Below are 25,084 nucleotides of genomic sequence, written 5' to 3' on the forward strand. Positions count from 1 at the left end.
CTGGAACAATATAAATTAACACTGAAATGATCTATCCTACCTGCAGATATATTCAACTTTTATATTTTTAAAAACAATTCTGGACTTTTTTCATTAGAGGGTAAGTTCTTATCAGATTCTTATCAGAGCTTGACCAGATGCTTAAGTGTAATTGTACAATTTTATCTTTCTGGGGCTAATTTTAGTAATTTTTTTAAAGCATTATGACCTCATCCAGATATTTCAAATTTATATTGAGAGCTTTCAACATTTTTTTGCTAATTATTATTCCCCTATTCAATATTCCTAATTTATTTTATAGAAATAAATTTTACTTTTATTTCTTTTAAAAATACTTTTCATAGGATATTCTTTGCTCCGCATTTACTTTTTTCTATTTTCTTCACTTACTTTTAATTTTTTTAAATAACATGCAATAAATTCCCACCAACTATTGCTTCAGCTCTATTCCAAAACTTATGATTACTACTGTTATAAGTATCTTGATTTTCTACAGTAATTTTGGTGTATTATCAACCCTTCTTTGCTTCTCCATATTTTCATGATTATGCTTTTCCTGGGATATAGTCAAACATTTAAATATCCACAAGTTCCTATATTTGATCATCTTTAGATAGAAGCTATTGGCTCTCCCTTATGACAGATGAGAAAATCTCACTCTTTTTGCTCCTGTCTTCCAGAGTTCACTTCCTAAATTTTGTTAAAGTATAACTTTTTATTTTACTTCATACACTGGTATTATTATACTCTGTATCTGTAATTTAGTCTACATTATATGTTTTCAAAATAATTCAGTGTTTACTATCGCTTATATAAAAATGGCTTCTCCAATTATTTCTTTTGTAGGATTTTTTAATTCTGTAGGATTTTTTAATTCTATTTTTCTCCTCAACACACGTGAGTGTCTGTCACATTTAAGGTTAAACTATTTTATTCATATAACTTTCTTATGTTTTCTTTCCTTTCTTTGAGAGTGTACGCCACTTTTTTTCTTATTTATCTTTTATGATTTTGCTATTTTATTTTTATTTTTAGTAGCATTTTATTTCTACAGAACAAAACGTATGTGTTGCAGAAGTTAGAAAATAAAAATAAGCAAAAACAAAATTAAAAGATCACCATTTGACTCCCAAAGATCCCCACTGCAACATCACTAAAAGGATATAGTGCATATTATTTAGATATTTTCCATGTACATGAAAATAAACATACACATGCATAATATACAAAATATTTTCCCTATCATCTAAAACATAACAGTTTCTGTTAAGAAACCCAGGCCAGCCTGCTTGTATTCCCCACTTGGCAGCTTGCTTTTTAACCTGAATGGAAGTGCATTCTCAAGCTTGAAAACTAATCAAATGACCAAACTGTGTTACAGTATCAGCCATTCTATATCATTTTCCCACGAGGACATGTGTGCCCATCTAATTTGCAGATTCGGGGTGTTCTTTATTTATTGTTTTAATATGAGGGTAAAAAAATAGCAGTTCTATGGCTTCAGGTATCTCTGAAAATAATCTTAAAGTGCCTTGAACCATGAGAGGAGAACATACTGAGACCCTCCAAAACATTGGTGGCATTGTCCTTTCAGACCATTTGTAAAGATTATCTCCTAGACCTCTTTATTTATATAATCACAACTTTTATTGAAAGCATTACAATTATTTCCATGGTTAGGGAGCACTATCAGTTCTTTTTCAGTTCAGTTCATTTATTCAAAAAAGATCATTTCCAGCTGTTTCATTCTCTTTTCACTTCACAGTTTCTACCATAAACACGAACTGAAACATACTAATTTGTAAGAAATTTTTGTTGTTTTATTTTTGTTCAAATTACTTTTCCTCTTGTCTCGTTTTCCTATTGCTCTGTTTCTCTCTTTTTCTATGTGTCTTTCTCTACATGCATGCCTACATAAATACACACATATGCATGCATATCCACACAGATACACACATAAAATTTTAACCCTCCACTGTTTGTGTCATAAGAGAGGATACAGTCTGAGAACCAATCCCATCACATAAGTGCTGTATATGGATTCAACCCAAATGGATCTCAGACTCAAGAAATACATTCCTTGAAGTTGTAATGATTTAACAAAAGTCTGTGAGGTAAGTGGACGTTTGAGTTTCTGTTGAAATTTCCCAGGTAAAAGAAGCAAAGGGTCAAATATAATCCATTGTGTCTAATGATACTCTGCAAATTGTTTTGAGTTTCCTTTTTCTCTCCTCTCATGAAAATATTCCAAGGCACTCATCCCTGTAATTCTACCACTTTGAGAAGCTGAGGTGGGAGGATCACCTGAGCTTGGGAGGTCGGGACTGTAGTGAGCCATGATTGCTCCACTGCACTCCAGCATGGGTGACAGAGCGAGACCCTGTCAAAAAAAAAAAATACTGAGGCAATGATGGAACACTCATGACAACATAAGGATATATGGCAGAGGGTGGAGGGAAAGGATTAAAAGAAGACAAACTGCTTTTATAACCTAACTGTCCTTAGAAGACCAGGCTAATGAAATGCATTTTCCCTCTAATGGCTTTCATTTCAGAATACTGTGTGGTTTTCCCTGAAAATGTGACGAATTCTCACTTTACAAATCATTTTGATTTCCTCTTGTTGTCACACTCTGTCTAATTTTGCTGAGTTACTGGCAGGACATTGACTACAGTGATGGAGAGTTATCACCACCAGTATTACTAAGGATCAGATTTTCTGGTTTTATAACTTGAAATCATATGTTTCACTAAGAATTCTGTGACTTAATTTTCCTGAAGATTCATTGACACTAAAAACAAGAAATGACAAGTTTTATAATTCTATAGGCATCACTGTGAAATGCCTGGTATAGAATATGTTTGTGGTAGGTACTCAGTAAGTATTGATTTGTTATTGAATCAATAAATGGCAGGCAAACAGAATAGAGTGATTTATAAAAATAATCATGATGTTTGGGCACATTAGAATGGACAATTTACAAGTAGCATAATTTAGTAATTTCTTCCCTGGTTATTTGGCCCACATCCAAAATGCAGTCCATACTGTAGAGATTTACAAATCTCTGCTTCTGAGAGAGAGCAATCCTGTGCTCTTGGATGGTGAAGGTCTTTTTGGACAAAGGTACACACACTCACACACACATATACACAACTCATTCACACATACAGAAGCATACCCAATACAGAAACATTGTAGCTTAAATGAGTGTTGCTGTTGGTATTATATTATCATGTAGGAAAAATAAGTGAGAAATGGATCAACTTACCATTTTATTGTTCATCATTGGCTGACTCAAGTTTAAAACTGAAAAGATTAGCTCTCAGACAGTCCCTTCAAAGTTTGGAGATTTATTCAGGGTAAGCATCTGGAAGATTTGCTGCTTATCTGTTCTATTTAGTGCTGTCCCACCCAAAATGTGGTTAGAAATATAACAAGATTAAGTCTTTCCTATGAGAGGAAGTTGGACCTTTCTCTTGTCAGCAAAACTAGAACTGTTGGATTTTTTTAAAAAGTAAAACCACTTCACAGCTTCTTGTAATCCAGCTGTATCCAGGAAATAACAATGATAATCAAAGTATCATTCCCATGTTTTCCACTCTCTCCAAAGCCTTCTTTGGGAAATCAGGGGATGATGGAGATATGTGTGTGTTTCTCATTCCTAATAAATTTAAATGTGATTGGATTGGTTTTGTGGGAAAGAGGGAATTGAATAGCTTGAACTTATCTCCTTTGAAACAAAACAAATACTTTTTATTATATCTAGTTTGACCCATAAAAACACTCAGAGGAGTGCAAACCACTTTGGATTTTTGAAGGGAACACTGACAAATGATTTGAGTGATATTTTCCAGAATAGAGATAATGGGACTCTCTTTTCTGTCATAAACAGAAAGAACTTTGGATGGCCTGAGACCATTCTGGGCCATAGTCATCAGCAAGTCCTGCTCTGGATATGTGACTTTGGCATGTCATATACAGAGTTCATCTCAGAGGAGCTGCTAACGCAGGTTAATTTAAAAAGCTCAAAATCTTGCAAATCACCCACCATGATTTAGGGATTATCCCTCCCCTCATTAGAACTGTAAATTTTAATATAAAAAAATTGAGATAATCTAATTCAGTGGTTTTCTTAAAGTTGTAGTGTCTAACTATGAAATTCTCCAAAGACACTGAAAATTGTAGAAGATAACAATAACATTCATCATCAGTAGTAAGCAGATGGTAACATTTTGTTATACCTAATTCAGATCTCTTTTTAAAAAATAGAAACAAATATTCCTGATACAACAAACCACCCTTCTTCCAACTCCCAATTCTTTCGCCTATTTTTTTCAGGAGAAGTTATCTCAACTTTGAAATGCGTGCAAGTTAAAAAATACCCCTCCTACAAACGTATTTATTCAATAATGCTATATGGTTTTGTTTCACATATTTTAAAATTCACATAAATGGAATCATATGAGTGCCAGCTTGCAATTTGCCTTTTCACTCATTATTGATTTTTGAGATCTATCCATGTTGGTAAATGCAGATGTAGCTTATTTATTTTAATTGCTGTATAGTATTCCATTGTATGAATGACATTTGAGAGATGGTAAAGTTATTTCCAGGTTCTCGTTACTTTAAATAGTGCTTCAGTGAACATCCTTGCATGTGTATCCTTGTGTACACATCCCTTGTGCTTCTTTCTCCAAGTTAAAGAACATGAGCCCAGACGTGGAATTTCTTACTCAGAGACTATTCACATTTTAGATTTTACTGGATTTTGTTCTATTACTCTTCATAATGGTTGTACAAATTTACAGTCACACCAGCAATAGCTAATTGGTTAAGAGTTTGTGCTCTCAGATTTATTAATTTGTGGCCAATTTGATTAAATGATATCTCATCATAGTTTATGGTTTTTGTGTCTTCTTTAGGAAATCCCTACCTTTGTCATGGGCATAAAATATTACGTGTTTTCTTGTAAAAATGTCATATTACTGATTTTTCTTCTTTAACTCATTTGCATTTTTTCAATGGACATAAAATAATATCTTTTTGTCTTTTTCCATATGGAGAGCCAATTTTCTAGAAATAGTTATTGAATAGTCCACTCACAACTCTTGGCCAGTTCTGGTCACATGGTCCTACCCAAACATGAGGGGATTAAGTAGTGCCCAGAAGTGGCTCCCCACTGAACATATTGGTGAACAGCAATAGTATTAAATAATTACCTACAAGGGATATGATGGTTTTAAAATATGTTCACAGATTCTTTGACACTCTTCTTTTCAAAAGATGGAGTCTAATTTCTCTTCTCTTGTGTGTAAGCTGGACCTAGTAACATGTATTCTAGTGCCAGAAGTGAGGGTGTATGATTTCCAAGATGAAGTTAGAAAAGGTACTGTGGCTTCTGTCTTACTTTCTTTTGGATCACCTGCTCTGGGGAAAGCCAGGTGTTATGTTAGAGGCTACTTGGGCAGCCCTATGGCAAAACACATGTGGCAAGGAACTGAGGCTTCTTTGTAAAAGGCAGCAGTAATTTGTCAATTATGCAAATAGCCACCATGAAAGCAGCTCCTCCCACTCTAGTCAAGCCTGGAGATGACTGCAGCCTTGGCCACTGGGATCTTCACTGCAAACTGAGGACAAGTCCTGAGCCAGAGTCCTTAGCCACTCAGCTAAGGTGTTCCCAAACTCTCAACCCACTGAAATTCCGTGAGATGATAAATGTTTATTTTTGTTCTAAGCCAATCAATTTTGGAGTGATTTGTTTAATAGTAATAAAGAATTAATCCATTGAGTTTCACTAAATTTGAAGGCAATGTTTATTTCAGTATGATTTAAAATATAGGTTATGTGGCATAAATCACATCTAATATGGTAGTCCTAGGAGATTATTAACCTCAAAGAAATGATTATTAATTAACCAGAGCAGGTTTATAAACTGATGGACAACCAGAGGTCTGGAAAGACATTTATATCTATTGAGGTGCTGTGGACAGGAGAAAAAAAAAAAAAAAAAAAAAAAACAGAAACAAAAACCAAAACCTCAAACCAGTCATTACTAATAGGAACCACAATAAAAAGTTGTGGTTTGAATTTGAAAGCTCCAAATTGCAGTGACTCATTTGCTATTCGTCTGCTTCTTACATGGACAACTCCATAGAACCATGCCTCCATGGAATAGGGATTGAGTAGGGATTTAATTATTTATTTAATGTCACATGATATTAGAGAATGAAACAAAGGTCCGTGTAGTCTCTAGCATAAAAATATCATCTGGTTTCCATACTTCATAAAGTTTTGGGAAGGTCAAAGTAAATAATGTGAGAAAAGGCTTTGGGAGCACAAAAGAACTGTGTTAATGTATCACCAGAATTATGTGTCAGTCAGGAAAAGCTAGGTTTTGCTGTGGTAATGGAAACTCCAATATCATAGGGGCTTACAACTTGTGAGCTTTAGTTTTTGTTTATGTTAGACCACTCCAAGTTGGTTATGGCTCTGTCATGTCATCTTCACTCTGAGACCCAGAAGGCAGAGTAGCCTGTAGCCAGAGGAGTGACACTTGTCATACCAAAGAGAAAGAGTCATGAAGGACTTCCTGAAAGGGTAGACTTCATGATTTGCTAGAAAGAGCACATTGCTGTGTAGTGATGATTTATTACAGCAAAATGATACCAAGTAGAATAAGCAAAGGAAAAGGTACATGGGACAAAGTTTTTTGGAGGAAAACAGGTACAAGATTCCGAGTCCTTATCCAGTGCAGTAACACAGGATTGCTTCATTCCTCCAGTGCCAAATCGTAACAATGTGTGAAATGTCATCTACTGGGGAAGTTCACAAGACAGACTCAATGCCTAGAGTTTTTACTGGGGGATGATCACAATAGGCATCCTCTGTCCTGCATGTACCCAAATTCTGGACTCCCAGAAAGGGTTCATGGGTTCAGCATAAGCCTTATTCTTTGCACAAACAGTTTAGGTGCTGTGAGCCATCCTTATCAGGAAATGTGAGACCCTTCCTGAAATTCAAGCTCCCCAATTCCAGCTGAGGGCCAATCTTGCACACAGGTCTTTCTAAGCCAAGCAGACTCAGACCTTTTATGCTAATTCTTTCTGCAAAAACCCATATCACTCCTGTTCACATTTTCTTGCACAGAGGAGGTCACATGGCCAAAACTGACATCAAAGCAGTGAGAAAATATAACCTTCCCACAGGAAGTGGCAGCCGATATTTTGAACTATAATACGATCTACTATAGAAACAACATGAAAAAAAGAGAGAAGAAACTGATATCTCCTACACCTATGTATATGAATACTTTATGCATATTTTCATTGTCTTGACTCACATTATATAAATTGTTTTAATGAAATGAATTGGGCCAGGTAATCCCAGCACATTGTGATGCTGAGGTGGGAGGATTGCTTGAGTCCAGGAGTTCAAGACCAGCCTAGGCAACATAGTGAGAGCCCCATCTCTATAAAAATTAGGTGGGGATGGTAGTGCATGCCTGTAGTCCCAGCTACTCAGGAGGCAGAGATGGAAGGATTGGTCGAGCCCAGGAGTTTGAGACTGCAGTGAGCCGTGATTCCTCCACTGTACTCCAGCCTAGGCAACAGAGTGAGATCCTGTCTTAAAAAAAAAGAAAATTAGATCCCATTTGTCAATTTTGGCTTTTGTTGCCATTGCTTTTGGTGTTTTAGACATGAAGTCCTTGCCCATGCCTATGTCCTGAATGGTAATGCCTAGGTTTTCTTCTAGGGTTTTTATGGTTTTAGGTCTAACATGTAAGTCTTTAATCCATCTTGAATTAATTTTTGTATAAAGTGTAAGGAAGGGATCCAGTTTCAGCTTTCTACATATGGCTAGCCAGTTTTCCCAGCACCATTTATTAAATAGGGAATCCTTTCCCCATTGCTTGTTTTTCTCAGGTTTGTCAAAGATCAGACAGTTGTAGATATGTGGCGTTATTTCTGAGGGCTCTGTTCTGTTCCATTGATCTATATCTCTGTTTTGGTACCAGTACCATGCTGTTTTGGTTACTGTAGCCTTGTAGTATAGTTTGAAGTCAGGTAGCGTGATGCCTCCAGCTTTGGTCTTTTGGCTTAGGATTGACTTGGCTATGTGGGCTCTTTTTTGGTTCCATATGAACTTTAAAGTAGTTTTTTCCAATTCTGTGAAGAAAGTCATTGGTAGCTTGATGGGGATGGCATTGAATCTATAAATTACCTTGGGCAGTATGGCCATTTTCATGATATTGATTCTTCCTACCCATGAGCATGGAATGTTCTTCCATTTCTTTGTATCCTCTTTTATTTCCTTGAGCAGTGGTTTGTAGTTCTCCTTGAAGAGGTCCTTCACATCCCTTGTAAGTTGGATTCCTAGGTATTTTATCCTCTTTGAAGCAATTATGAATGGGAATTCACTCATGATTTGGCTCTCTGTTTGTCTGTTATTGGTGTATAAGAATGCTTGTGATTTTTGTACATTGATTTTGTATCCTGAGACTTTGCTGAAGTTGCTTATCAGCTTAAGGAGATTTAAGGCTGAGACAATGGGGTTTTCTAGATATACAATCATGTCATCTGCAAAAAGGGACAATTTGACTTCCTCTTTTCCTAATTGAATACCCTTTATTTCCTTCTCCTGCCTAATTGCCCTGGCCAGAACTTCCAACACTATGTTGAATAGGAGTTTATTGCGGCACTATTCACAATAGCAAAGACTTGGAACCAACCCAAATGTCCAACAATGATAGACTGGATTAAGAAAATGTGGCACATATACACCATGGAATACTATGCAGCCATAACAAATGATGAGTTCATGTCCTTTGTAGGGACATGGATGAAATTGGAAATCATCATTCTCAGTAAACTATCGCAAGAACAAAAAACCAAACACCGCATATTCTCACTCATAGGTGGGAATTGAACAATGAGAACACATGGACACAGGAAGGGGAACATCACACTCTGGGGACTGTTGTGGGGTGGGGGGAGTGGGGAGGCATAGCTTTAGGAGATATACCTAATGCTAAATGACAAGTTAATGGGTGTGGCACACCAGCATGGCACATGTATACATACGTAACTAACCTGCACATTGTGCACATGCACCCTAAAACTTAAAGTATAATAATAAAATAAAAAAAGAAGAAAAAAAGAATTATATAATGACAAAAAGAAAAAATGCAATAGCAAGTATTAGAGAGACTCCAAGTACTGATTAATTAAAAAGTTACTATTCTTTCCACATTATAAGTCTTTTTTGTTTTTGGAGATCAAGTGGTTCTTTGATTCCTTTTTGAAGGCAAGTGCTTTCATTTTGCTTCTGACTTTCTCTAAAGCAGTGCTGTATTGGCTAAAGCTCTAATCCTCTCAGGCACTTGTGATTAGACCCCCAAAGAACTGTTTCATGGTCTCTGCTATGTTTTCTTATCACTGTACCTTTTAAGCTTTCAACTATATTTCAAGTTCTGGCCTGCGTATGGCCTTCAGCATAAATTTCACGGGCAAAGTGGTTTGTTCTAATGCTTTCCTCATCTCTCTCAATTGTTTGCATGCTTCTTTTTATTATCTTTCCATAGCTCTTTGACCTTTTTAATCATTAGCTCAAACCACATGAAATATCATTTGGCTAAGGGTTAAGTCAGAAAAATAGGAAAGGTGGTTGGCTTTTGGCACATATATTTACATTTTTGAATTTTCTATTTTTGCATTTTCAGTTTTATTTTCCTTAAAAAAACCTTGGGTCCTCACCTCCCCCTTCCTAAAAACACTAAAGTTAATTGTATAGAAATAGAAATAAAAATCTTTTCGGTAAAAACAGCAGCTTTTAACTTCTGATCTCTCCACCAAAAAAAAAAAAATAGTTATTTAGTAGGAAATTACAATATATTGGAGGGAAGTATATTTGCAGCATAGTTTTAAAAGATAACATCTCCATTTTCAATGAAGGGAGGACTTTATATGGGTCTCTTCTTTATGCTTAGATGGCAGAATGTTTTATTGCTATTTATAAAAGCCTGCATTAAAAGAATGCAATATTGCTTCTCCCAGAGTGGGATCTATTTGGAAAACTAATTATCTCCAATTGGCTGCAACTTTTCAAGAATCTGCCAAGAAGACAAATCAGGAATACCATCTAAATGACTTATTACAGTCGGAGGTACTTTGGAGCTCTTGAGACCTTCCCAACAGCTATTTAAAACCCTGGCCACTTGCCTCTAGCTCCTTTCCTTTCCTCCTCTTGCTTTAACCTCTGCAGGTGACCTCAGCTCTTATTTATTGGAGAAAATAAGGACCAACTAGAGAGAACTTGCCCATTGTCCTGCCATGCCAACACATTTATCTGCTTTCACAGCTTCCTAATGCCCTTTCCTTCCACCTCAGAGGAGGAGCTTGCTCTGCTCCATCTGAGGCTGATCTTATTACATGGGGTCTTCAAGGTTCTTGCTCCATTAGACAACTCTCCCTCACCTGCAGAGTTACCTCTCCCTCTTTTTTGGCTCTTTCCTTTCAACCTATAGATTTTTTTTTCAAATTTCTTCAGTTGAAACAGTAGCAACTACAACAATACCCCTCACCACAACACACACACACACACACTCCGAAACACACACACACATACACACACACACACTTGCTCCAGCTTCTTTTCTTGTAATTCAGATACCTGTTATAGAACTATCCAAGCCCTGTCACCTGGCAGGTAGGCATTGTCTGGGTGAGGTATCCTGTTGTAATCTGGGTGCAATAGTGATGAGGGCTCCATTACCACATGACCACTTCTGTTTACTTTGTAAGCAGAAATGTTTAGCACATTTCGCTTGAGCTGTGTGTGTGTGTATAAATACATCAGTTAGTACATGGTTAAAAGGCAAAAAAAAAAAAAAAAAAAAAAAAGGCTCTGATGATTTTCTCCCAACTAAGTGGTCAGATAACATGTACTGAGTACCTACCACATGCCAGGTGCTGAGCTAAGCCTTTCATGTGGATTACTGCACTTTATCCTAATGATCATGAGATAGTACTATCATTCCCATTCTCCAAATGAAGAATTGAAACATCAAATATTGAGTACCTTGCTCAAGCACACAGAACAAGCAGGTGGGATTGACCATTGTTTCCCTGGCAAGACTCCAAGAGCATCCACCTTTGGGGGTAGTACAGCACATACCTAGAGTGCCAACCTTTCAATAACAGAAGTGTCCATTCTCTGCAGTGCTCCTGAGTCCACTGAGATACCTCATATATCCTCATGTGTACCTGTTGATTCTCTTACAGTGGTTTTCAATCTAGGTTAAGCATGAGAATTACGCCTGTCCCCAAACCAGACCAGGTGAATGAAAATATCTGGGGGAAGCATGGGTACCTGTGTTTTGCAAAATCTTCCCTGAGTGATTCTGATGTGCAGAAAGCCTCACCGTTTCTCTCTTTTCTCCAGTATCCTGCTTCCTGCTCCCTTTATTCTTTTGTTGTATTCTCTTCTGAATGGAGAGATACCTTTCATTTTGAATAAATAAGATAGTTTGATAATCAGCTCTCTGTGGGTGGTGTTACTGGGAATTATTATAACTGTGTTTTGACTCTTTCATTAAAAGAGAAGTACAACTCATACAGATTGAGTAAATACTTGCGGTATTGTGAAATGATTTTTAAAAGCTCCATTACTCTGGACACTAGAAACAACATGAATCAGATGTCTTCAAGCTGTTTCTAGTTATAGGTTAACCTGAGTCTTGGAAACATTCAGTGAATCAGTGTTACCTTTCAGTTCCTCTGCTATAACCACAGTTGTGTATTAGGTATTCTACCGTATAGGCAGTTTTTAAAAAAATAATGAATCTACATGGTGTATTTAACACATAACTTATTGAGTTTAATTTCCTTTGTTATTTGGAAAAAAATATATTTGAAATCACCAAGCTACTGAATGTGTTGTATTTAAGGGAAGTAGAAAAGTGTTTTGAATGACTTTTCTGCCATTTTCAATTTAAGTCTTATATTCTGGGAAACTAAATGCCAAAACTAATTTTGAAAAAAAAAAAAAGATAAAAATATCTATACCACTTTGTAGAGGGAAAGTAATTATTTTCAAAAAGCATCTCACTTTGCTAATGTTGAGAATAATCTGTGGCTTGATCCCAGGACTCTCTTATTTTGTCCTGGTGGGGGTAACTGTCAGCAAAAATTACTATACTGCTCTCCAACTATCAGCCTTCATTCTCAGAAAGTGTATAGTGTTTCTGTGATTTATGACACTAATGGGACTCTCCTGGCAGCAGTGTGATCCATTTTGCTGATATAAAGGAAGCAGACAAACTCTAATCTCCTGTTGCACATATCCAAAGACTGAAGAAGAGACTAACACTTTAATTAGCATGGAAACGAGAGATGTGGAAGCCTTCAGCCCCTGAATGAACTAAGTCCTGCAATAGAGTCATATATAAAAGAAAAAGGCTCAATCATGCTTAAAAAAAAGACTGAAACAAACACTGGCCATTATGTGCTACATCACTTTACCAAAGGACATCAGAATATAAATCTGATTGGAATTTTAAAGGGCAACTTCTATTTTATGAGATAAAGTTTGTGACCTGAAAAATAACCATATTTATAGAATTATAGTAGTATTTGGAAATACTTACAAAGGAATAATTTATACATTAAAATTAAACTGTGAAATATGATTATGTCAAAATTAAAGGGCTGGGCGTGGTGGCTCACGCCTGTAATCCCAGCACTTTGGGAGGCCGAGGCAGGTGGATCACCTGAAGTCAGGAGTTCAAGACCAGCCTGGCCAACAGGGTGAAACCCCGTCTCTACTAAAAATACAAAAATTAGCTGGGCATGGTGGCGCATGCCTGTAATCCCAGCTACTCGGGAGACTGAGGCAGGAGAATCACTTGAACCCAGGAGATGGAGGTTGCAGTGAGCCAAGATCATGCCACTGCACTCCAGCCTGGGCAACAAAGCAAGACTCTGTCTCAAAAAAAGAAAAAAAAAAAAATCCAAGAACACTAGACTCAAGTCAAATTGAATAACAATCCTAGGTTTTCCATTAACTAGCTGTGTCATCTTGGACCAATTACTTGATCTTTCAGGGCCTCACTTTCTTTGCTAGACTAGATAACTTCCAAAGACTTTTACAACTCAAGCATTTTGTGATTTCAATAGATTTCCCATAGTAGTAGCTAATAAGTGGCTGGAATTGTAATGAACAAGACTACTCTTCCGTAGTAAAAAGGAACACCTGACTGCAAGTCAAAAAAGCTGCCTTCTACTCCTTGCATCACCACTTAGAAACCATGTGATCTGAGCACGTTCTTAATGCCATTTCCTTACCTGTAAATTAGGAATGGTGGTATCCCTTTGCATGGACAGGAGTTTTGAATGAAATGACGTGTGTATTAGTCTGCTTAGGCTGTCGTAATAAAAATACCACAGACTGCATGGCTTAAACACAGAAAAATTTCTGCTCACAGTTCTGGAGGCTAGATGTCCCAGATCAAGACCTGACATAGTCAGTCTCTGGTGAGGGCTCTCTTCCTTGCTTGGAGACAGCCATCTTCTCTGTGTCCTCTCACAGTGGAGATAGGAACTCTGATGTCTCTCTTTGTCTTATAAGGGCACCATTGTTATCAGATTAGGGCCCCAGCTTTATGACCTCATTTGACATTTGTCACATCCTCACAGACTCTATCTTCAAATATAGAAGCATTGGGGTTAGGGAGTCAACATATGAATTTTGGAGAAATACAATTCGGTCCATGGCATATATGAAAATTCTTTGTAAACACATCATTTTCAATTTTGTGTAAACACACAATTTTTATGTCCCAATAAAAATTAACAGCATAAGGAGATTGGGCACTTATATCCAATGTTGGCGAGACTACTGCCAACCAGAAGGTCTTTGAAAGACTATTTAGAAATTTCCACGAAAATATAAAGTGCTTATGCCTTTTGAGCTACTACTTGCACTTTAAGAATGTATACTTCTGAAGCATTCTTAGAATTGCACAAATATATACATATGGAATACTTATTGAAGTACAGTTGAAAAATTGGAAAAAATTAACAAGCAGATAAATAATTTGATACACTATATAGTATGTCATACAATGAAATATTTTATATCCAATATGTATCTGTAATGTGAAAAATTACATATCCATTAAAAATGTGGTTAATCTGTACATAGTGACATAAACTGATGTCCAGGACCTGTTAGAGGTCTCCCAAGTAGCTGGGACCACAGGCATGAGCTACTGCACCCATCCAGTTAGTTCTATTTTTGTTGGTGTCACCTCTCCTACATTACCATACAGAAAGCTAGTAGGTGGACGTGTTTGGAAAAATAATGGTTTTGAAATATTAACAATTTTCTCCTTGTTTTTTCTTTAATTTTTTGTCCTTTCCTCTGTTTCAGCAGCTAGATGATTCTGTTCTCATTTCTGCAGGTAAAAAACATGACAGCAGATGGGCAGGAAGCAGAGGAGAGGTCTTTTCCTGAGTTTCAAAGGTTATACCCTGAGGCAACAGAAAGGGCCAACGTCCCCTACTTAGCTTCTCCTGCCAGACTAGAAGTCAGAGGAGAAATGATGAAAGAGAGAAGTCTGTGGTGACTAGAACTGAGGATGCAGCATGGTTGGTGTTGACTGATGGCCTGTGAGTAATTTGAATCCCCATATCTCAGGGCGAAGCTGACAACTTGCTCCTCAGTCCTGGTGCAAATCTCTCTCGACAGCAGCTACCACATCATCCCTAGAATGCCCAGGTAAGAGATGCCTGCATCTGTGTAACATCCCCAGCAATGACACAAGAGATTTGTGAACCCCAGAGAAGGTTGAGGATCTGCGTCATTAGCACTTGGTGGTGTTGAATAAAACTAGCTTGACCTTCTTTATGACTAGGGTTAGCAGCAAATTACAGTTCTCTTATAGGGGCAAATGCTTGCGGACAAATTGGATTGTTGTGAAGGCTGTCCATTAAGACTGTTGAATCAATGAGATAGAGAATAAAAATGATAGAAAATTCATATAACAGCCCAGTGGAAGGAACACAGAGCATAAATCAGGTAAGTCAGTTACTATGCCTAACTTCTCATCTGTAAAATCTGGACAACAAGAGCTTTCTACCCCTTAGAATGGTAGTTTGGTGATGATATACCTAAAAGTATATTGAAAATTTAACAGCAATACAATACTAAGTATCACTTTAGATAGAGATCAAATATGTGTCCCGTTTACCTAGTCTTAATTCAACAAACATAAATAGAGTATAGCCACCAAGTTTGAGCAGAATATCAAAAGCATATTTTTACAAGGAAGCCCATTATTACTATTGCAGCATGAGAGAAATTATATCATTTGCCTCTCCAAGTGATTATATCTGAGAAAGGTCACTTGAATGCTACATATTCATTCTAAATACTTCTCTGCTGTTTAATTTGCATTTCAAACCTAGTGCCTACTTGTAAACACTGATTAAGCCCCTGTGAGTACCACAGCAAGCTTGTCACCTACAAAGCAAGTTATGAGACCTTGTTCTGTCACCCAAGAGCATTCAATATGACCATGACTGAGTGCAGATTTTAACAGTAGAGGATGTCTACAAGTCTAAACTTGAATAATATCATGATGCCTCATGGAAGAGTAGACTATACATTTTTAGAAGCAATGGTTCTCATTGAAAAAGAAAGTAGGGAGGAGAGAAATCTCCTTACACAATGATTCCAATAAATAAACATTGAAGGAATAAGTAAAATAGAAAATCATCATTAGGCAAATATAATTGCTGCAGGCAAGGCCCACAGATGAATGTTAAAATTAATGAGTGTTTGAGGTGAAACCAGATATATGCATGATCTTAAAGGGTAAGTTGGGTGAAGTGTGTATGGGGATTCTCTGAACCCTTTTCTTGCAACTTTTATGTAAGTCTGAAGTCATTTCAAAATTTTAAAAACCCAAAAATATGGATGAAATTTGTTTGTTAAGTTTCCTTATCTAAAACATTTATTCGGTTTTAAAATTCTACTCTTACACTTATGCTTCATTCCTAGTTAATGTACAGTAGCATTCGACTTCCTTATAAAAATCTTCCAAATAAAAATCTTCCAAAATTATTTCTATCTTTGCTTTCAAGTTTTCCTCAAGTACCTTCTAGAACTGTAGAGGGCTGTAAGCATTCAGCCAAGAGGTATGTCTTAAGTGACTACCATTTTTATAGAAATATGCTAACAATTGCAAGGGACCAAAAAAACGTGCAGGATCCAGTCCCTCCCTTGGGAAGATAAATATGTTGGGAAGACAAGAGGTACACAGATAAAAGAATGAAATAGTGTCTTGTAAAATTATGTGATGCCATGCTTTATTTTCATAGTATTGGTTATAAGAATTAATGGAGACAGAGAAAAGTGAAACATGAGTGCTATAGTTTGGATATTTGACCCTCCAAACCTCATATCGAAATTTGATCCCCAATGTTGAAGGCAGGGCCTAGTGGAAGGTGTTTGGGTTGTGGGAGTGGATTGCTCATGAATGGCTTGGTGCCATCCTCATGGTAATAGTGAGTTCTCACTTTATTAATTCCTGGGAGAATTTCCTGAGAGCTGGTTGTTAAAAAGACCCTGGCCCCTTCCCTCTCTTTTGTCTTCTCTCTCATCATGGGATCACTGTACACTCTGGTTCCTCTTCATCTTCCATAATGAGTGGAAGCAGCAGAGGCCCTCACCAGAAGCAGATGCTGGTGCCATGCTTGTTGTACTGCCTGCAGAACTGTGAGCCAAATGAACCTCTTTATCAATTATCCAGCCTCAGGTATTCCTTCATAGCAAAACAAATGGACCAAGCCAATGAGTAAATAAGAGTAAGCTGGACCTAAAAACATATGTAGGTCTTAGATGGTGAGTGGATGCCGGGAGAATCTGTACAGGCTTTGTGGGGAATTAGAGAGGGACGGGAAGCAGTTGTGAGATGCATCTGAGTAGGGTGGAAAGCTTGAGGAGATGAGGAGAATGGGCCCATATAGAGTTGGCCTGGATCACAGTAGGCTGCAAAAGCCAGACGGAAGAGCCCAAATTTGGTCCAAGTGAAAACAGAGGCTATTTTAAAGGCTGTTAGGGGCAAGTTACTTCTCTGGCACCAATATAAACACGCACAATATATCTCAAGCCAAAACCAGCTTCATTTTTGAAAATTTAATGATGGACCTTTCCAAGACCTTTTCTGAAATGTAAATCAGATTGTCTTCAACTTCTCCACTCCACCCCACCCTCTTTTTGCCTAACATACACTACAAGTCGCCTTTTACTCACAAGATAAAGACCAAAGGCATTAACAGCCTCAGGATCCTTCAAGGTTGGATGCTTCCCCATCTATCTGTCCTTCTCTGTATCCTATTCCCCTCAAGGCCTGCCTTCTTTTGTTACTTTCAGCATTCTCTTCTCTTACTAGGTGTTAGCAAATAATTTTCTCTCTGAATTAAACATTTCTCCTTATCTTTTGACTTGTATACTCCTTTTCATCCCTCTGATGTCAGCTCTCTCCCCCAATTACCATCTCCAGTGGGGAATTTTTGCTGCCTTCTCTGACCGGATCTACTGATAGCACCAAGAACATCATCTTTTAAAACTTTCCATATACATCATTGAAGATTATTTGAATTAATTATGTGATTATTTGATTAAGACATTTTCCCTTTATTAGACTGTAGACTTCTGAGGGCAGATAGTTTATTTGTGTTTCCCATTTTTATCTCAATCCCTAGCATATGGTAGATACTCAATAAGGATTTATTGAATAAATTAAAAAATGAAACATTCATGTTCTCCACTCCCAAGACACTATCCTGTCCCAATGACATGATCTTCTAAATCATAAGAAAAATGTCCTATCTAAACAACAGTATATATAACCTAGTATTTTGTAACTTTTGGAATGTAAGCTGTAACAGTAGTATTCAATTTAAGTTTTAAAAGTTTGCTATTTTACTAATGAATCAATTCATTTCGACTTTCTGAATTTTTAAAAACAAAAATAGTATCTAGAAGATATTTGGTAGATGGAATCTGTTAGCATTTGGGGCAATTAAACTGGGTTTCTAAAAAATGGATCAGATGATTACATCAAGCTAAATTAGTAGAGCTTAAATAGCACAGGGTGATCAATAGATCAATATCTATGTGCAGGGCACTTTACTTGGCACTTTGACTTATTCTAAGCTAAATAACAGATGGTTCCTGTCTGGCTTATAATCAAGTAGGGGATCTAGATGTACACAGAACTATGTGTATTCTATGGTAGACTATGAATGCTCTAAGTATTACAGAAATATGAAAGGGGGAGGATTTATTTTAACTAAAAGAATCTGGCAAAGTTACAGGAAAAAGTAATATTTGAGCCAGGAAAGAAGGAGGTGCTTTTGACAGCCAGACTTTGGGAGGACAAAAATTCCAAGAAAATAACAACTAAAAACACAAAGCATGAAAAGGATAAAGTACCATGATAGAAATTCTAGAGGTGCAGCAGGGCTAGACCAAAGGGTGGGTAGTTGCAAGTATGCTGTGATAAGGAGGAATCTAAGAAAGTTAGGTTGGAACTGATAATAGGCCATGCTGCCTGCACATATTTGATGGGTAATGAACAGTTACAAGCATGATGGACAGGGAAGCACTACAATCAAATGTGTGGAGATGTGAGGGAACAGATTGCGAGGGTGCTCCAGGGATTAAAGTGGGTAGGATGATTAGAGGCAAGGGGAAGCAAATTTTGTGAAGGCTGAGGAATGCTAAGGAAGACCTGGGTTAGTAGCAGTGAAATGAGCAGCAGATGAATGAGAGAAGCATCCAGGAAGTGAACAGAATGTGATTTAATAAGCACTTAACATGAGGACTGAGGAATATAAAGCTGAAAAGTTTTCATTTCATAAATTAACTGAGCATGACTTAACTGAGAGCAAAAACAGGAACAGGTTAGTAGCAATAACTCGTTTCTTATTGTTTTAGACCTGCTGGTAATAGTAATATTGTTAATGTCATCCACATCTTTTGATGATAAAGAATTACATCATTTGCATTTTACATGATCTAATTATACCATTTGCATTTTATATGATTTGATAAGTGTTCATACTTGCCAGCTGTTGAGACTTCTCTGATTTAAAATGGAGCAGAATTTATTGATATTTATTCTTTTGAGTGCCTTGTCTTCATCTCTTCATTTTTCTAGTTGTCTAATTTTATGTATAGGAAAACATGGTTATGATTTACATGTGGGTAATTCTTTCTTTCTGTTGACTGTGACTCTCTTGCTTCCATTACTCCCTAAGCAATTCAACTCAACATACACTGACTAAATAAATATCTACCCTGTATCCTGGGAGTCTTAGATGATTAATGCACTATCTCCCTCCTCAAGGAACCTATACAGTTGTTGGTAGAACTTAAGCCCAATTAAATATAACATAATATGGAGAATGTCATGATAATATCAACAACAAAAGCTACCACTTAAATCTCCTGTTCATTTATTCTTTCCTTCCTTTAACAAATACTTTGAGAGCCTCTGCTAGATCTTTGCCCAGACGCAGGATTTACAGTGGTGAACAAACCTCATCCATAAAGTGCCCTTTTGGAGCTTATGATAGTGGAGGAATCTTACTCTAACCAAATAAAAAAACAAATAAATAGATGTAATTAATGTGTAAATACAATTAATATTATGAAACAATAATAATAACAATAGACATATTTAGAGATTAGTATATTCTAAGTCAGGCATTCTGGTTCCAGAGCTGATCACTTGATAATTACATTATGTTACGATTTTAGAAAATATATTTTCTAAGATGGGGGTATCTGTATACATAGTGTAATATGCAAAGACTTGTCTAAAAAGATAATGTTTAGCCAAGACTAATGGACAAAAAGGCAAAATATACACAAAGATTCAGGAACGGAGTATTTCAGGCAGATTAAATAGCACATGTAAAGGTTCTAAGATAGAGAAGAACTTGGCATTTTCTAGAAAAAATAAAACAGGTTAGTTTGAGCTGATCATAGTAAACTGTAAGAGAAAAGGATTTGGAAGATATTGGAGAAATAAACAGGAACCAAACCATTAGTCTTCTAATACTCAAAAAAAATCAGACTTTTATTTTAAAAGAAATAAGAAAGTATCAAGATTGTATAAACAGGAATAGTGATAATATCCTATTTACATTTAAAAAGTATCAGTCTGGCTCCTGTATGGAAAATGGGCCAGCAAGTGCAAAAGAGGAAATTAAAAAGCTAGTAAGTGGCCAGGAACAATGGCTCACACCTGTAATCCCAGCACTTTGGGAAGCCAAGGCAGGATGATCCCTTGAGCCCAGAAGTTTGAGACCAACCAGGGCAACATGGCGAGACCCCATCTCTGCAAAAAATAAAACATTAGCTGGGCATGGTGGCATGTGCCTGTAGTCCCAGCTTCTTCGGAGGCTGAGGTGGGAAGATTGCTTGAATCTAGGAGGTTGGTGCTGCAGTGAGCCATGATCTCACCACTGTACTCCTGCCTGGGCAACAAAGCAACACTCTGTCTCAAAAAAAAAATAAAAAATAAAAAATAAATGGCTAGTAAGTAACACAATCAGAATTTAGTTTAAAAGCCCTGTGACTATAAACTCAGGACTTGTACTGCCACATTATGCTGTCCCCTGCATTGTAGTAGATTTTCAAACTTGCAGAGGGGACTGTCCTACCAGATAGCAGTGATTCATAAGTTGTATCTCTTCTTGTCCCCTCCCTGCCTCTGTGATTCCCACTTGACCCCCACTTGCTCTTTTGTTAGGTCATAGGACAGGAACATAGTCACACAAAAGAAGAAATAAATGATGGATATTAATGTCATTTTTAGTTTATCTTTACGCTCCCTTGAACATGTAGCTTCCCGTCTCTAGTACATTGGCTTATAGTAGTTGTTTTTAAACTATATAACTTAAAGTCATTTTTACTGTACATAATTAAGTACCTCATATGGGGTGGGGTGTTTGATCATAATGCAATGCATGGGTGTCACCCCCAGAGATTCTAATTCATTATATCTGAATTGGGGCATTTTAAATAAGTACTTCAGGTAACTCTGAAGCAGATGATCTGAAGGCTGCAGTTTGCAAGACACTGGTTTATGATGGAGAGCTTTTAGATTCTATCCCAAGCATAGTATGATGACTTGGACATATCTATTCTATTAAAATCGTCAGCATTAGAAACCATCGATTGCATGTAACCTCAGAATTTAATAGCCTGTATATTTTTTGTAGACTTCTTTCTCCAATGCAATATAATACAATACACAGATGATCAATTTGGTCTCTTTATTAAGGCAAGAGACAAAAGAATTTACGTAAACAATTTCCTGACTGGTCATTCCCAATGTGGGGTAAATATATCATACAGATTAATGGTAGAAGGGTTTTTCCAGCTGAGTAGAAACAGAATATTGCCTTCCCAATATTAATACAGTGTTACATACAAAAACCAAATAATTATTGCATAATAACTCTTTTGGAGGTTGTTTTATAATACGTAAACACTTACAAAAAAGTAAATAATAAGTGAAAGTGAAACAAAATTCTTTACTCCGGTTCTTGCACAAAATAATTACTAGCCTTTGTAAGTGGTTATTTAAAAGGGAATAATAATAGCCAATAAGATAAGTCACAATTATAAATCATTTAAAAAATCAGCACCCTATTTTGGAATTATGTTCTAGAGAATACTCTTCAATGTAGTAATCACCCAACTGGCTTCTTATAGCTGTGCCTTTTATAAGAGTTGACCATATTAGTGATTTTCCTGCCACATCAAGTCCCCCTCTTGGTTAATACTATGCATAATCAGGCCCTAGGATATCTAGTTCTTCTAAAATGTATTGACTTTTTATTTTTTTGCATCTGCCTAAATTATTCTGCATCTTGCATTCCCTGAATGAACCAAGTAATGTTCAAGACATGTGTTGTATTTGTTCAATCCGGTTCTAAATTTGTGTCAGCTCCAGTTGGCCTTTTGAGAAGGGCATTCCCCTCAAAATCCTAATAGTCTCAGATACAACAAGTATGTAATAACTGAAAGACATCTCAGTAATACTCTATAGAGGCAGGATTTTATTAATCAAATTTCCATATGATTTCAATAATTATTCCTTTATCTCATAAAATAAGTATTTATTGATCCCCTAATAAGTTCCAGGCTTTGGGGCTGCAGAGGTAAAAAAGAAAATGTTGTGCTTCTGGGACTTGGAACTTAAACTCTAGAGAGTGAGACTTATACAGAAAAGCAAGTATAACATGATGGACAGATAAATGCAATGCAGAAAAATTAAGAAGAGTAAGGAAATAAAATGTGATAAAGAGTGGTCAGGGATGCCCTCTCTAAAGGTGACAACATATATGCAGACTCTTGAAGTAAGGGGTGAGTTATTCAATTATCTAGGAGTAAAGGACTCCTGACAGAGGAAATAGCAAACTTAAAAGCACTGAATAGGAACAATCATTGGCATATTTGAGGATCAGAAAGGAGAACAACAAGAAGGAAATTAATAGAAGATGGGATTGGAGAAACAGCAGGAAGAAGGTTGCACAGGGCCTCAAACAGCGTTGGTGAGTAAGGACTCAGAGTAATATGAGAATGTGGTAGATTAAAAATGGCCAATAATTATTTGTTACTCTTTCCATTGAAAGGTGGCATTTAATTCCCTTTTCTTGAATTTGGCATGACTGTGGTGACTTGTTTAGTCAATAAAATGTGCAAAAGTGATGTTCTGTGGTAATAACGGGTCATAAAAAGCCCTGCAGCTTCTGCCTAGACATGTTGGGATCTACCAACTGCCATGTAAAAAGTGAGTCTACCCTGAGACTACCATGCTATGAGGAAGTCAAAGATATTCATTTAGAGAGCTATATAGAAAGAGAAACAAAGGTGTCCAGCCAGCCCCAGCTGTTCCATCCGTTCCAGCCTAATTGTCAGATATGAGTGAAGAAGTCACTCACTTGGACAATCCAGCATCAGCAGATACCATATAAAGGAAAACTCAGGCACTAGACATATGATCCTAGTAGGGCTATTCCAACTGCCGCTAGTCATTCGAATAACCTCTGCTGAGGCTCACTGGAGAGCAGAGATGGTTAATCTCCATTGTGCCTTTTATACTTTCTTGATCCACAAACTCATGAGAAGAGTAATGAGTTTGGGTTTTTTTTTTATTTATATCTCTTTATTGAACTTCTCATTTCATTCATATGCTATTCCTTTGATTTTGTTGAGTTGTCTATTTGTGTTCTCTTATCATTTGCTGATATTTCTTACCTCTGAGTATTGAGTGATCCATTATGCATCAATGGATAGCCTATAAGAAAAAAAATTGAATAGCTGAGAGTAGAATTTAAACCTGAATTATGTTCTAAAAGGACCACTCTAGCTGCTGGGTTGGGCCTAGCTTTGTAACAGCACAAGAATAAAGGCAGAATGATCAGTTAATTCAATTAAAAGTCCAGGCAAGAGTAAATAGTGGCTTGGATTAAAATAGTGGCATAAGAGGAAGTGAGAAATGGTTGAATTTGAGATATACTTTGAAGATAAATGATAATATTTGCTCAAAGTTACAGGTAATATTTTTATTTCAGTTTCAATTTTGAAAATATATCAATATGTCATATACTATACTCATGCAGAAATGCCTGGAACATATAAACAATGTTAAGACTCTTAAACAAATGAATGCATACTGAATCTTTCTTTGATTCAGAACCTGTCTTTATGTCTGGCTAGTCATTATGAGCATCAGATAAATATTGTATTTTCATTGTAGAAATTTGTATTGACTAAGGGCATGCCTAGAGCTTTTGGTGTGCCTCTGTTTTTCCACAGAACTTATTTATTTATTATTATTTTTAGCTCTTTTGCAAAATAATTATGAAGAATATTCTATATCTATGTTGCTAGCTGTAAGAAAAAGTAGGCATAGTCTCTTTTGATGAAAGATGGAATTTTCTTATTGAAGGTAGCCTTTTAACACATAATCACACAAATAACTAGGACAAATGCTACAGCCACAGCAAGGGCTGTAATAGAATTTGATTTAACAAGGATGAAAAAGGTTATCTTGAAGAAATTGGGTTAGTTGAGAGTTAATGTAAAGAGAAGTGGAAGAGTACTCTAAGCAGACAAAAAAAGCAAGTGCAAATGCTCTGTAGTGTCTAGAATATGATATACTACTGAAACTCAAAGAAGACCTCTTCCTTCCCACTGTGCAATTTGTTTTCCATACTGGAACTAGAATGATCTTTTACAAATCTGAACCTGCAATCTCTCTCTTGCTTCTAAAAATCCTAGGATGGCTTATCTTCTCAAAGTGTAACACAGATAGTGATTCCATTTACTGTGCAGAAGCACTGGAGAAGATAAGGCTTGGGAAGAAAAAAAATGAATTAGGTTTTGGACATACTTTGTTTAATGTGCCTTTGAGACACGCTAATGGAGATGCCAAGAAGTGAATTAGATATATTGCTAGGGAAGTCTGGCTGCAGATGAGTAAGTTATCATTCTATAGGAGGTATTCAAAGCCATGGCATGAATGAGAGCACTCAAGGACTGATTAAAAATCAGAAGAAAAAGAGAATGAAGTTCACCCCTTTAGAAACCTCAGGGGAGAAGAATATACATTTATAAAGGAGACAAAGAAGGAGTAGCTGGAGAGATGAGGAAAACCTGGAGACTATGGTGCCATAAAAGCCATGAGGAGGAGTGATGTCAGTAAGATGGTGATCATCATTCTGTAGAAACATCAATCTTGTTGAATACTCGTGAATGAAAGTACCTTTTTGGGACAGTGACAATCCAGTGGAGAAGTTCTAGCACATGATTGGAACAAAAAAATTTCAGAATAGAGCATTGAAGAAAGCAAGAAGAACAGTTTTATTTTATTTATGTCAACCCTCCTTGAAAGTAGTACAGCTCTGTGCCAAGAGAGAACCCCTTTGCCTGCAGTTTCTCCCATGGGAGAAGGTGAGAGTGCAATAAATGAGGAACCTGCTCCCCCAAACATGTGAAT

The 25,084-nt window shown here is 36.7% G+C and overlaps 1 long non-coding RNA gene across 3 annotated transcripts in view; it reads right to left on the reverse strand.

Annotated features, from left to right (window-relative positions):
- Positions 1-25,084, reverse strand: part of LOC104002012 (uncharacterized) — a 171,519-nt gene that overhangs the window by 44,799 nt on the left and 101,636 nt on the right. The window contains exon 1 of one of the 3 annotated variants that reach the window (XR_010150911.1): positions 3,269-3,952. The exons of the other annotated variants lie outside the window; for them this stretch is intronic. This is a non-coding gene — a long non-coding RNA (uncharacterized LOC104002012). Of the gene's footprint in view, positions 1-3,268; positions 3,953-25,084 lie in introns of those variants that run through there. 3 annotated transcript variants of the gene reach the window in all.

Source organism: Pan troglodytes, chromosome 15 (assembly GCF_028858775.2).
Source record: "Pan troglodytes isolate AG18354 chromosome 15, NHGRI_mPanTro3-v2.0_pri, whole genome shotgun sequence".
In the NCBI taxonomy this organism is placed as follows: domain Eukaryota; kingdom Metazoa; phylum Chordata; class Mammalia; order Primates; family Hominidae; genus Pan; species Pan troglodytes.